This window comes from Chiloscyllium plagiosum, unplaced genomic scaffold, assembly GCF_037043375.1.
Source record: "Chiloscyllium plagiosum isolate Xiang-an unplaced genomic scaffold, Cpla_swu_hap1 HiC_scaffold_46, whole genome shotgun sequence".
NCBI classification, from domain to species: domain Eukaryota; kingdom Metazoa; phylum Chordata; class Chondrichthyes; order Orectolobiformes; family Hemiscylliidae; genus Chiloscyllium; species Chiloscyllium plagiosum.
In genome coordinates, this window is record NW_028270184.1 from 16,119,690 (window position 1) to 16,130,793 (window position 11,104).

Below are 11,104 nucleotides of genomic sequence, written 5' to 3' on the forward strand. Positions count from 1 at the left end.
GGTTTGATGTTAGCTTTCTGCCAATCAACAGTACGGAAAATATCTTTGATTTACTGAATAAAAAAACTCCAGATGCTTCTGATAAAAGACAACCACCTCTGCTGTCGTATATATTGCTGCCAATATTGGGTATGGCAGATAAGATGGAATATGAATCAACGAAAGTAAATTCTAAGCAACAAACTTTTTTTCCCAAAGGACACATTTCACTCGGCATTTCTTGTTTGATAAAAGTCAGGTTGCAGCGTTCACTGTGTGTTTGTCCGAAAACAGGAACTGAATGTACACCAATAACTTGTGTTACTTTGGAAGAGCATTAAGGTGGTTATGACCCCAGGGCCCGATGGTATTTGTCCCAGGTTATTGAGAGAGACAAGTGAAGAGATTGCTGCGGCCTTGACAAAGACCTTTGCATCCTCGATAGTCACTGGAGTGATCCTGGAGTGATTCGCATTTAGCTAGTGTTGTCCATCTTTTCAAAAAGAAAGGAATCCAGGCAACTATAGAGCAGGTATTACATTGGGAGCTGGGAAGCTTTTGGAGAGAATTCTTAGGGATGGGATTTACACCCATTTGGGAAAAGCATGGCCTAATTAGGAATAGGAGAGAGTGAGGGCTGGAGATCAGAGCTGAAAATGTGTTGCTGGAAAAGCGCAGCAGGTCAGGCAGCATCCAAGGAGGAGGAGAATCGACGTTTCGGGCATGAGCCCTTTTTTCGGCTCATGTCCGAAACGTCGATTCTCCTGCTCCTTGGATGCTGCCTGACCTGCTGCGCTTTTCCAGCAACACATTTTCAGCCCTAATTAGGAATAGTCAGTATGGCTTTGTGGAGTAGGTCATGTGTTATTAACTTGATTGAATTTTTCGAGGAGGTGGCGGAGGTGATCATTGAGTTAATAGCAGTGGAAGTTGCCTAATTGGATTTTAGTAAGGCTTTAAAGAATGTCCCGCTTTGATAGACTCATCTAGAATATTTAAATGTATAGGATCCTCGGTGAGTTTGCTGCTTAGATACAGAATTGTTGCCCATAGAAGGCAGAGGGCCATGCTGGCAGACTATTTTCTGGCTGGAAGGTGGTGTTCATATATATAAAAAGCACTTGGATGAAAAGGTTGATGGGTGCGTTTATAAGTTGCAGACAATACAAAGACCGATGGAGTTGTGGACATTGTAAAAACTTGTTAAAGAAAACAGTTGGATACAGATCAATTGCTGATATGGGCAGAAAAATGGCAGATAGAGTTTAATCCGGGCAAGTGTGAGGTGCTGCACTTTGTGAGATCAAATGTTAAGGAAACATACAGAGTTAATGGCAGGACCCTGCACAGCATTGATGTAGAGGGATCTTGGGATTCAAGTCCATAGCTCCCTGAAAGTGGCCACGCAAGGATAGAGGGTGGTAAAGAAGGCATATGGCCTGCTTGCCTTTTATGGTCGGTGAACTGAGTGCAAGCAGTACCCCACGTTGTAGCTTTATATGATTTTGGTTAGGTCACACTTACAATATTACATTCGGTTCTGGTCTTTACATTAAAGGAAGGATGTGGAGGCTTTGGAGAAGGTTCAGACGTGAATAGTGAAGATGTTGGCTGTAATGGAGGGGATGAGTGATAAAGATACGTGAGGAATTCTCGGGTTGTCTTCTCTGGAGCGGAGGACATTGAAGCAGATTTTCAAAGATTACTAAGGATCATGATGAAAAGGGTCAATGGCTGAAAATTGGCAGATGGAGTTCAATCTGGATAAATCGGAGGCATAAATAAAATGTTTAGATGAATATATGAATAGGAAAAATTTGGAGGGCTACGATCCATGAATTTAGTTGGGGATTAGGTTCGGTATGGACTGGTTGGACAAAAGTGCCTATTTCCATGCCGTATCAATCTAATTCAATGAGAACACGCATTTTAGAAGTATGGAAGAGTTGAAAATTGCACTAGAGCCTGATAGAACCTAAAATCTTCTAATCTGTAGTTAGTTAAGTCATGGTCTCCGTGAATCAGGAATCTGAACAAACTCAGCAAATAAGCTTCTGGTCATTTCTCACCCAGAGTCTGCATCAGATGACTTTATTGGAGCCAAGCTTTCACCGCAACGCAGCATCTCATAACAGGTCCCCATTACTATTAGCCTCTTCTCAACCTTCCGGCTGCACATCTGCTGAACTACATCATGTGATCACAGTTCGACTTTCTTCACATTGAAACCCGTGATGACACAAACAGTGCAGCAAGGTTTCCTGTCAGCATCACTGGTTTTGCATTGATTAGTCTAGTAAGAATTTGCTTCCATCTAGACGGATGTTCCTTGGTCTAAATCCAGGAATTCCCTCTTAACATCATCATGGCTGCACCTCCGTCCCAGTTCACATAAGCAGCTCAAGAAAGTAGCTCATCTCCTCCATCAGTTGGGTAATTACATAAGGGCAATGAATCTCAGTGAGTGACGTGCATATCTCAGGAATCGTTTTTTTTTTAAAAGTTGCTATCAATCTTTGTCAATTAAGCAAAACGACACTGTTCCTCTTGCCAGGTTCCCTCAGTGTTTATTAACGTGGTTAGTAGAGAATGAACGTGTCCCCTTTATCTAGTTAATGTAGCAGGTGAAAATGTCATTTTTAAACCAATGCAAAACTGGAATATCTCCTATGTGTTTTCAGTGGAAACTGTTCAGCTGTCAACTGTCCGTTTATTTTTGCAAAACTGGAAGGTGATAGAAATTTTCACCGAGCAACATTGAAACAGAAAAACAAAATGAAGCTTGTTGCCTGCTCGTTTAGCACATGGTCACTCCCCTTAGACGACTGTCTACAGCACAGTTAGGTAGCATGCCGAAGAAATGCAATGCAATTCAACTGAATTTGTCGAAACAATCTCCACACCTTATTAGGTGTGTACTCGATGAAAAGAGAATCATACCTTTTTATCACTGAAACGTCTTTTCCAACGTTATATGATTGTCTGATAAGGATACTTTACTAACATCTTCACAACGTCTACTCTATCCAGGTCATTCAGTATTCTGTATGTTTCAGTTAGATCCCTCTCATCTTTCGAAACGCCACCGTGTATAAACACAGAGTCCACAAATGTTTCTCGTATGTTAAGTCTTTCATACCTGGGACAATTCTGGTGAACCTTCCCTGAACATGCCCCACAGCCAGTACATCCTTCCTGAGACATTGGGTCCAAACTTCCAAATGTGCAATACTCCAAATGTGGTCTGACCAGAGCCTTATAGAGCCTCAGAAGTACCTCCCTGCCTTTATATTGAAGCCCTGTCAAAATAAATGGCATCTTTGCATTTGCCTTCCAAACTACTGACTCAACCTACAGGTTTAAATTGAGAGCATCCTGGACAAGAACTCTGAAGTCACTTTGCACTTCAGACTTCTGAATTCCCCCCCCCCCCCCCCCCTCCATTTCGAAAATAGTCCGTGCCTCTATTCTTCCTGCGAAAGCTGTTTTTGCTGGCCTCCTTGTTCGCAGCCATATAGTCAGTCATGATATTGCTCTCGCCTCGCTTAACCCCTTACCCTGGGTGGCCCCTAGCATTCCAGAACATTGGGTATCAACCAAATAACTTCCGATTGTCCCACATACTTTCTACTTATTTATCTGTAGCCACCTGCGGGGCTAAACCACAACCCAGCCAGATGTTATCAATAGGCGGATGTAATACTTGGAGTGTGCATTGACTCAAGATCTGAGAAGAATCGCTTGTTATGTGCAGTCTTGGAAGGCTGACCTCTGACTCTGCTGGGTGTATAGCCACGTAAGGCCTCCAGTGACTAACTTGTGGTTTTGTGCCTGATTGAGCAAATGTCAGGTAGGCATCTGTTGTACCATGTAAATCCATAGCGATCTGGAGTGCTTTGGAGTAGCACCAGGCCATACTAAGGAAAGGTGTGCTCCCCATGATATCATGCAAACGAGTTTGTTAATGCTCAAGGTCGGAGTCCGGAGAATTTCTTTAAAAATGTCCGACCAAAGTACATGACCCCATACTGTCAAACGTTGTACTCCATCTGCCATTTCTTTGCCCAATCTCCTAACCTGTCTAAATCCTTCTGCAGGCTCCCCACCTCCCCAATGCTATTTGTCCCTCTACCTATCTTTGTATCATCTGCGAACTTAGCCAGAGTGCCCTCAGTTCCTTCATCTAGTTGGTTAATGTATAAAATGAAACATTGTGTTCCCAACTCTGAGGCTTGTGGAACACCACTTGCCACTGGCTGCCATCCAAAGAAGAACCATTTTATCCCCACTCTCTGCTTTCCGGCACACAGTCAAGCTTCTATCCATACTAGCATCTTGCCTCTGACACCATGGGCCCTTATTTCACTCAGTAGCCTTCTGTGCAGCACCTTGTTAAAGGTTTCATTGAAGTCCAGGTAGATAGCATTCATTGGCTTCCTCAAAAAATTCGAGACGTTTTTTTAAGAAATGACCTTCCCTTGATGAAACCATACTAGGCTTTACCCTATTTTGCAATACATTTCCGAGTATTAAGAAATCTCATCTTTCACAATGGTATCCAGAATCTTACACACGACCGAGGTTAGGCTAATCAGTCTGTAATTTTTTTCATGTTTTGCCATACTGCCTTTTTAAATAGGGGTGTCCCACGTGAGCGATTTTCCAGTCCTCAGGGACCACCCTTGATTGTAGCTATTCGTGAAAGATCACTATTAAAGCCTCTGCTATATCTTCCGCCATCTCCCTTAGAACTCTGGCGTGGAGTCCATCCAGTCCAGGCAATTTCTCTATCTTCAGTTTTTCCAGCGCCTTCTCCTTGGTGATGACCACCATGCTCAGCTCTGCCCCCTCATACTCTTGAATGTTTGGGGAGGTTACGCGTGTCTTCCACGTGAAGATTGAGACAAAGTAATTATTCTGTTCCTCAGCCATTTTCCAGGGAACCACTGTCCACTTTTGCCTCTTTACTTTAGACAAGTGCTGAGATCAGCTGAAACTTTGTGAACTGCTGCTGATGTTTAATTTCCTGCTTCGTTCCCTTCCACTATTGTTTGTGTCTTATTATGAGATTGAAGAGATTATTTACACCATAGCTATACTCCATTTTTACGTTGGTGAATTTCACGCTAAATTTGCGTTCATTTATGGGCATCCGTCCTCACTGATATTCAATATGCTGAGCCGCACATTTCGGCCCTGATGATAAGTACCTTGAAGATAAAGTTAAAACAATTAAATGTGTCATCGCTGAATTTAACCATGCTGATTTTGGTCCGTCCAATCTTGTATCAAAAATTGCGAGAATGAATGTGACCACATTAGGCAAATTGGTCATGCTACATTGTCCATAGGGTTGAGGGATGTTTAGTCAAGGGAAATGCAGAGTAATAGGCGTGGGGGATGGGTCTGGGTGTGTTACTCTTTGGAGGGTCGGTGTGGACTTGCTGATCCGAATAGCCTGATCCCACACTGGAGGGATTCTATGATTCTATGACAAAAAAACGCACTTATTTGATGATTCACAGAAATAATGTAACACTTCTGACCAGAACCATGTCAGGCGCAAAACAAAAGTGCATTACAGTAACTGTGCACACAGATTTGAAGTGAGCCGAATCGCAAACGTTCATAAATCAATGTGACTGATAAACTGGGTATGCCTACTCTGGATACATTTATTAATTTGGAAAATTCTGCATGGGCAACAGTCAGAAAAAAAAAACCCAGAGGTTTTGCGCCCTGTAAGTGATGGAATAAGCCTATCTTTTCTAATTGCAGAGTTCATTGCACTTAAATGGATGTAGAGATGCAGAAGGAGATGCAGAACCACAGTTGCACCTGTTAATAACAAGACTGAATAATGACTGGGAGTGAGATTTTGCCCTAATTTCCCTTCCACTTTAGAACAGCTCTGCTCTGTTAATGCTTGTGCTGAAGCAACGTATATCGGCCTTGTGAAGGTATATCAAAGATTCGATATATGTGACGATCAACTTTGAGTTTGCGACTGACTCATGCTCTCGTCATTCATTTCCCAATACTTAAACGCGATGTTTTCATTTTACTTTGAAACAATGTCTGGAGCTCGACTGACTTTCTCAGCCATTGAACCGTAAACCAGCCCAACAGCAACAACACCGATCTGTTTGCTTCAAACAGTATGATTAAAGTGCAAGGGCAACAATTCGATTTTTCCTTGGTGTATTACGTGAGGCATTAATGTCCGAATCAATCAAAGTTGTGCAGAGCTTGCTGCCAGCTGGGTAAAGAAATGAATGGAACAGCATACGTTCTGTTGTTTGACATTTATTATGCAGCCTTTGCAGTTCTCCTGGTTCCAGGAAAAAAAGATGGCCGCTGATAGACGCATAAAGTAAACTCTTCTCTAACTTTCTTACATCTCATTAGTTCTCCGCTTATTTATCAGGGTACTTCTTGCTCCACTGATGCCTATCGCTCTTTAACGAAATGGGCAATCCCTAATCAAGAAACATATCTTTTTTTTTACCTTCAATTATATGTCTACTTTGCAGTATATTTTATATACCTGATATCCTATCTACATTTAATATGGAAAAGCTATATAGAGAGATTGGATTCAAACGTGTCGATTAATTGTTTTCTCTTCCCCAGTATCACAGTGAATGAGACAGACACAAAGAGCAAAAAAGTTTTAACTCGCAATCTCTACCTCCCCATTACGCGGCCACTCAGTTTCAATCAGTGGTTTCCTGCCCCTTAGGGGCAAGGTCATCTAAAACGCATCAAACGTCCCAATACACCAAGCGTAGGGCGATTATAATCCGCTAACCAAATAGCATTGATGCAATCCCTGACAGAGAGAGTCATAAATAAAAATTAGACCAACTTCCCAAATAGGTCAGGTGCCACATACCTTCACTCTGTTGAAAAGCCGATTGCCATGAGTTGGAAAGGGAGCTCCATGATATTCACACGAGGCTGTGACTTGTTTTCCGTTGTTTGTCCGCCAGTTCAATGGACGATTTCACTGGGAATGCGACTGTCATTAGAAATGGATGAATGTGTGGTGTTACTGGAAGATGGCAGGTGATCTGCACGAAGTCAGGTCCTCATTCAGAGAGCCATTGCAGACACAATGCGCGGAGTTTTTTAAAAAAAAAGAAACAGGAGGAAGGAGAGATAGGGAGACACAGAGTTGGGGAGAGAGGCCTGTCGTGGGATCCGGGGTGGGATCTTAATAGTTGTTGACCAAACTTCGGAGAGTGTCCTGATTCATACTTTCTTCCAGGGTTCCTTAGCAGTGTCTTAGTAGCAGTGGATTAACGATGGGGAGGAGCATCGATCGATCAGTTATGTTGTAAGCCTGCACCCAGGAGTCGGAGAGATTGGCATATTTTCACTCAGAGCCGGAAAGGGCTGAGCATTTGTCCGGAATGGTCGCCTGATAGAGGATCTAAGTAAGGAGGACACTGTTTCGGTTCGTAGGAGATAAGCTCAGTACTGGATTTTAAATATTCAAGTTCCATTATTTGCCTTTTGCAAACATAACATTTAAAACTGCTGATAAGGGAAGGGTAGACAGCTTTTTTTTCCCTTTAAAGTTGTATTTCGAGCTGCTTCATATAGGCCTTATGATGTAAGATCTAGGCATCAAGGTTTTGCAGCACAGAGCGTCAGCAGCACCAGTGTGCACAAACGATAGATTTGAGCGAAGTGTCGGTCTTTTTAGACAAGTCTACGTTCCCTAATTTTTAAGATTCACGGATGGCAGTCAGTGGGGTTGTATTCTGTCGAATGTGACAGATAAGGGAACGGTTGACTTGTCCCTGGAAACTATGTCTGTTTGGATGCGTCTCATATCAGACAGCTTGAATTCGCTGAAGAGGCAGAAGAGATTACAGGAGGTTTGGGGTGTGATGGTTCGTAACTTTCGAGAGCTAGTCGTACCGCAGGTACAGGCAGATGGGTGACTTTCAGGAGAGTTAGGAATGTAGTGCAGGATTCTCACGTGGCTGTCCCTTTTTCAAACAAATACACCATTTCAGATAAGGCAATAATGCATGGCGTTGCACAGGATGTACTGGCATGGATAGAGGAGTGATTAACTAATATAAAGCAGAGGTTTGGTTAAATAGGTGTTTCTAGGTTGGAGATCAGTGTTGCAGCGGTGTGCCACTGGGGTCACGTTGGGCCTGTAACCTTCATGATTTACATAAGAGGTTTGCAAGAGGAGTGCAACGTATCCAAGTATGCTGATGACACTAAATTAAGTCGTAAACTGTGTAGAGGATTTGGAGAGTCTGCTGAGATATTTAGATCGGTTAAGTAAGTGAGCAAGGGTCTGGCTGATGGGGTACAATGTTGGTAAACGTGAGGTTATCCACATTCCAAGTAAAAATAGTAGGTCAGAGTATTATTTAAATGAAGAATGATTGCAGCATGTTGTTGCACAGCGAGACGTGGGAGTGCTCGTACTTGAATCGCTGTAATTCGATTTGTAGTTGCAGCATGTAATCAAGAAAACAAATGGAAAACTGGGGTTCATTACTAGAGGGATTGACTTTCAGAGCTGGGAGGTTCTGCTGCAATTCGACAAGGTACTAGTGAGGCCGCACCTGCAGTATTGTGCGCATTTCTGGTCACCTTACTTGAGGGAGGACATATTGGCTTTGGAGGTGGTGCAGAAAGGGTTCACCAGTTTGATTCCGGAGATGAACGGGTTAATCTATGAGAGATATTGATTGGCCTGGGACTGTACTCGTTAGAATTTAGAAGAATGAGAGGGGATCTTTTAGAAACATAAAATGATGAAAGTGATAGATAAGTTGAGGCTGGCAAATTGTTTCTGCTGGTGGGTGAGACTGGGATTAAGGGAAATGGCCTCAAGATTAGGGGGAGAAGATTTAGGACAGAGATGAGGAGGAACTGCTTTTCCCAGAGAGTAGCGAATCTATGGAATTCTCTGCCCAAGGAAACAGCAGAGGCAGCTTCATTAAATATATTCAAGACACAGTTGGATGGGTTATGCATCGTGGAGAATTAAGGATTATGGGGTTAATGTTCGTAAAAGGAGCTGAGACGATGGATAGATCAGTCATAAAGGTGGGGTAGACTAGATGGGCCAAATTGTCTATCTCTGCTTCCATTACGTTGATACTATGATAGTGTAAGTTGGGGGGGGGGGGGGGGGGAAGCCTCTCAGAGGACAATAGTAATGTCAACCAGGTTCTGAGAAGCTGTAATTTGTCAGGGTTAAATGGGGCAATTGAAGTAGGGGATTCTTTAGTCAGGAGCACAGACAGGTATTTCTCCGGTCATGAACGAGAATTCAAGATGGAATGTTGCTCCCTGGTGCCAGATTTAAAGATGTCATGAAACTGTTGAACTAAAATGCGAAGGAGAGCGAGAGAGAGAGAGAGCAATGGAATGCATTGTTGCCAAAGACATAAGTAGAGAAAGGGTTGAGTTTCCGCAGAGCGAATGCAGGAAGATATTCGGGATGTTAACAGGCAGAACCTCAAAGGCAGTAATCTCTGCATTGCGTCCGGTGCCATTTACTATTGACAGTAGGAACAGGACGGTAGGATAGGTAAATCAATGGCTGAGGAGATGGTGCAGGAGGCAAGGATTCCCAGATTTTAAGTATTTGTATCTCTTTTCGGAAAGAGACGTTTCCACGAGGGATTTCACTTGAATGGGAGGGGTCCAGTATCCTGGTGGGGATATTTGCTGATATTTGCTCGGGGGCCGTTAAACGAGGATGGAAGGGAAGGAAATAGAGAGAAGGCTGAGGTTGGTTCGGTAGTTAAAGAAACATGTTATTCGGACAATGCAGGTAAGTGCATAGCAGATTATGAGGTAAGTCTGAAGATATAAGCTGCATTTATTTCAATACAAGAGGCCTGACAGATAAGGCAGATGAACTCTGGGCATGTGTGAAAACATGGGACCGGAATATATTAGCTATTACAGAAACATAGCCGCGGTATTGGTGGGGGTTGCAGACGCAGGACCGGTAGTTCGATGTGTCAGTGCTCAAATGCTATAGGAAGGCAAGAGAGGAGAAAGAACGGTGTTTTTGATTAAGGAAAGATATTGCTGCTGTAATTAGAGAGGATACCTCAGGGAACCTTGCAGTGAAGCTATATGGTAGAATTGAGAAAAATGATCACCTTGATAGGATGGTACTCCAGTCACGTTCCCTTCCCCCCTCCCCCCTCCCCACCCATGCAAGTGAGAAATAGAGGAACAAATATGTCAGAAAAGTCAAATATGTGTAAGAATACTAGGGTTGTTATCATAAGGAATTTTGACTTTCCAAATATAAATTGGGACTGCCACAGTATTAAAGCTTGGAAGTAACTTGTTAAATGTGTTTTAGTAAATTTTCTTTATCAGTATGTAGTTGTACCTAACAGAGAAGGAACATTGTGTTGTGAAATAAGGCAGGGAAAATGACTGAAGTGTTAATGGCGGAGAACTTTGGGATGAATGATTAAAATGTTATTAATTTCAAAACAGTTATGGTAAAAGCTAGGCCTTGCATGGAAATTAAAGTTCTACGTTGGAACAAACCCAATTTTAATGCTGTGAGACATGAACTTGCAAAAGTTGATTGGGTGAGGCTGTATGCAGGTAGGTGGACGACTGGCAAGTGGGAGGCCTTCAGAAGTGAGATGCTGAGAATTCAGAGACTGTACGTTTCTGTTAGGAGGAAGGTTAAGACTTATCGGAGTAGGGAACAATGGATCAATTGAGGTGTAGAAGCTCTAATTAAGAATAACAAGGAGGCACACACTAGCTGCAGACAACAGGGATTAAGTGAATCCCTTCAAGAGTGTAAGTGGAGTAGGGGCATTCTCAAGAAGGAACTCAGGAGAGCAAAAATGGGATATGAGTTAGCCTTGGCATAAAAGGTTAAGAATGATCCAAACAGATTCTGCAAGTACATTAAAGGCAAATGAGCAATTGGGGAGAGTAGGGTCCCTTAAGGATCAAAGAGACCCTCTATGTGTGGGACCATAGGAGATGGGAGAGATACTACTATTTTGCGTCACTATTTGCTGTGAGAAAGATATCGAAGCTAGATGACTTGGGGAAATAAATGATTATGTTTTGAAAACGATCCAATTTACTGAAGAGG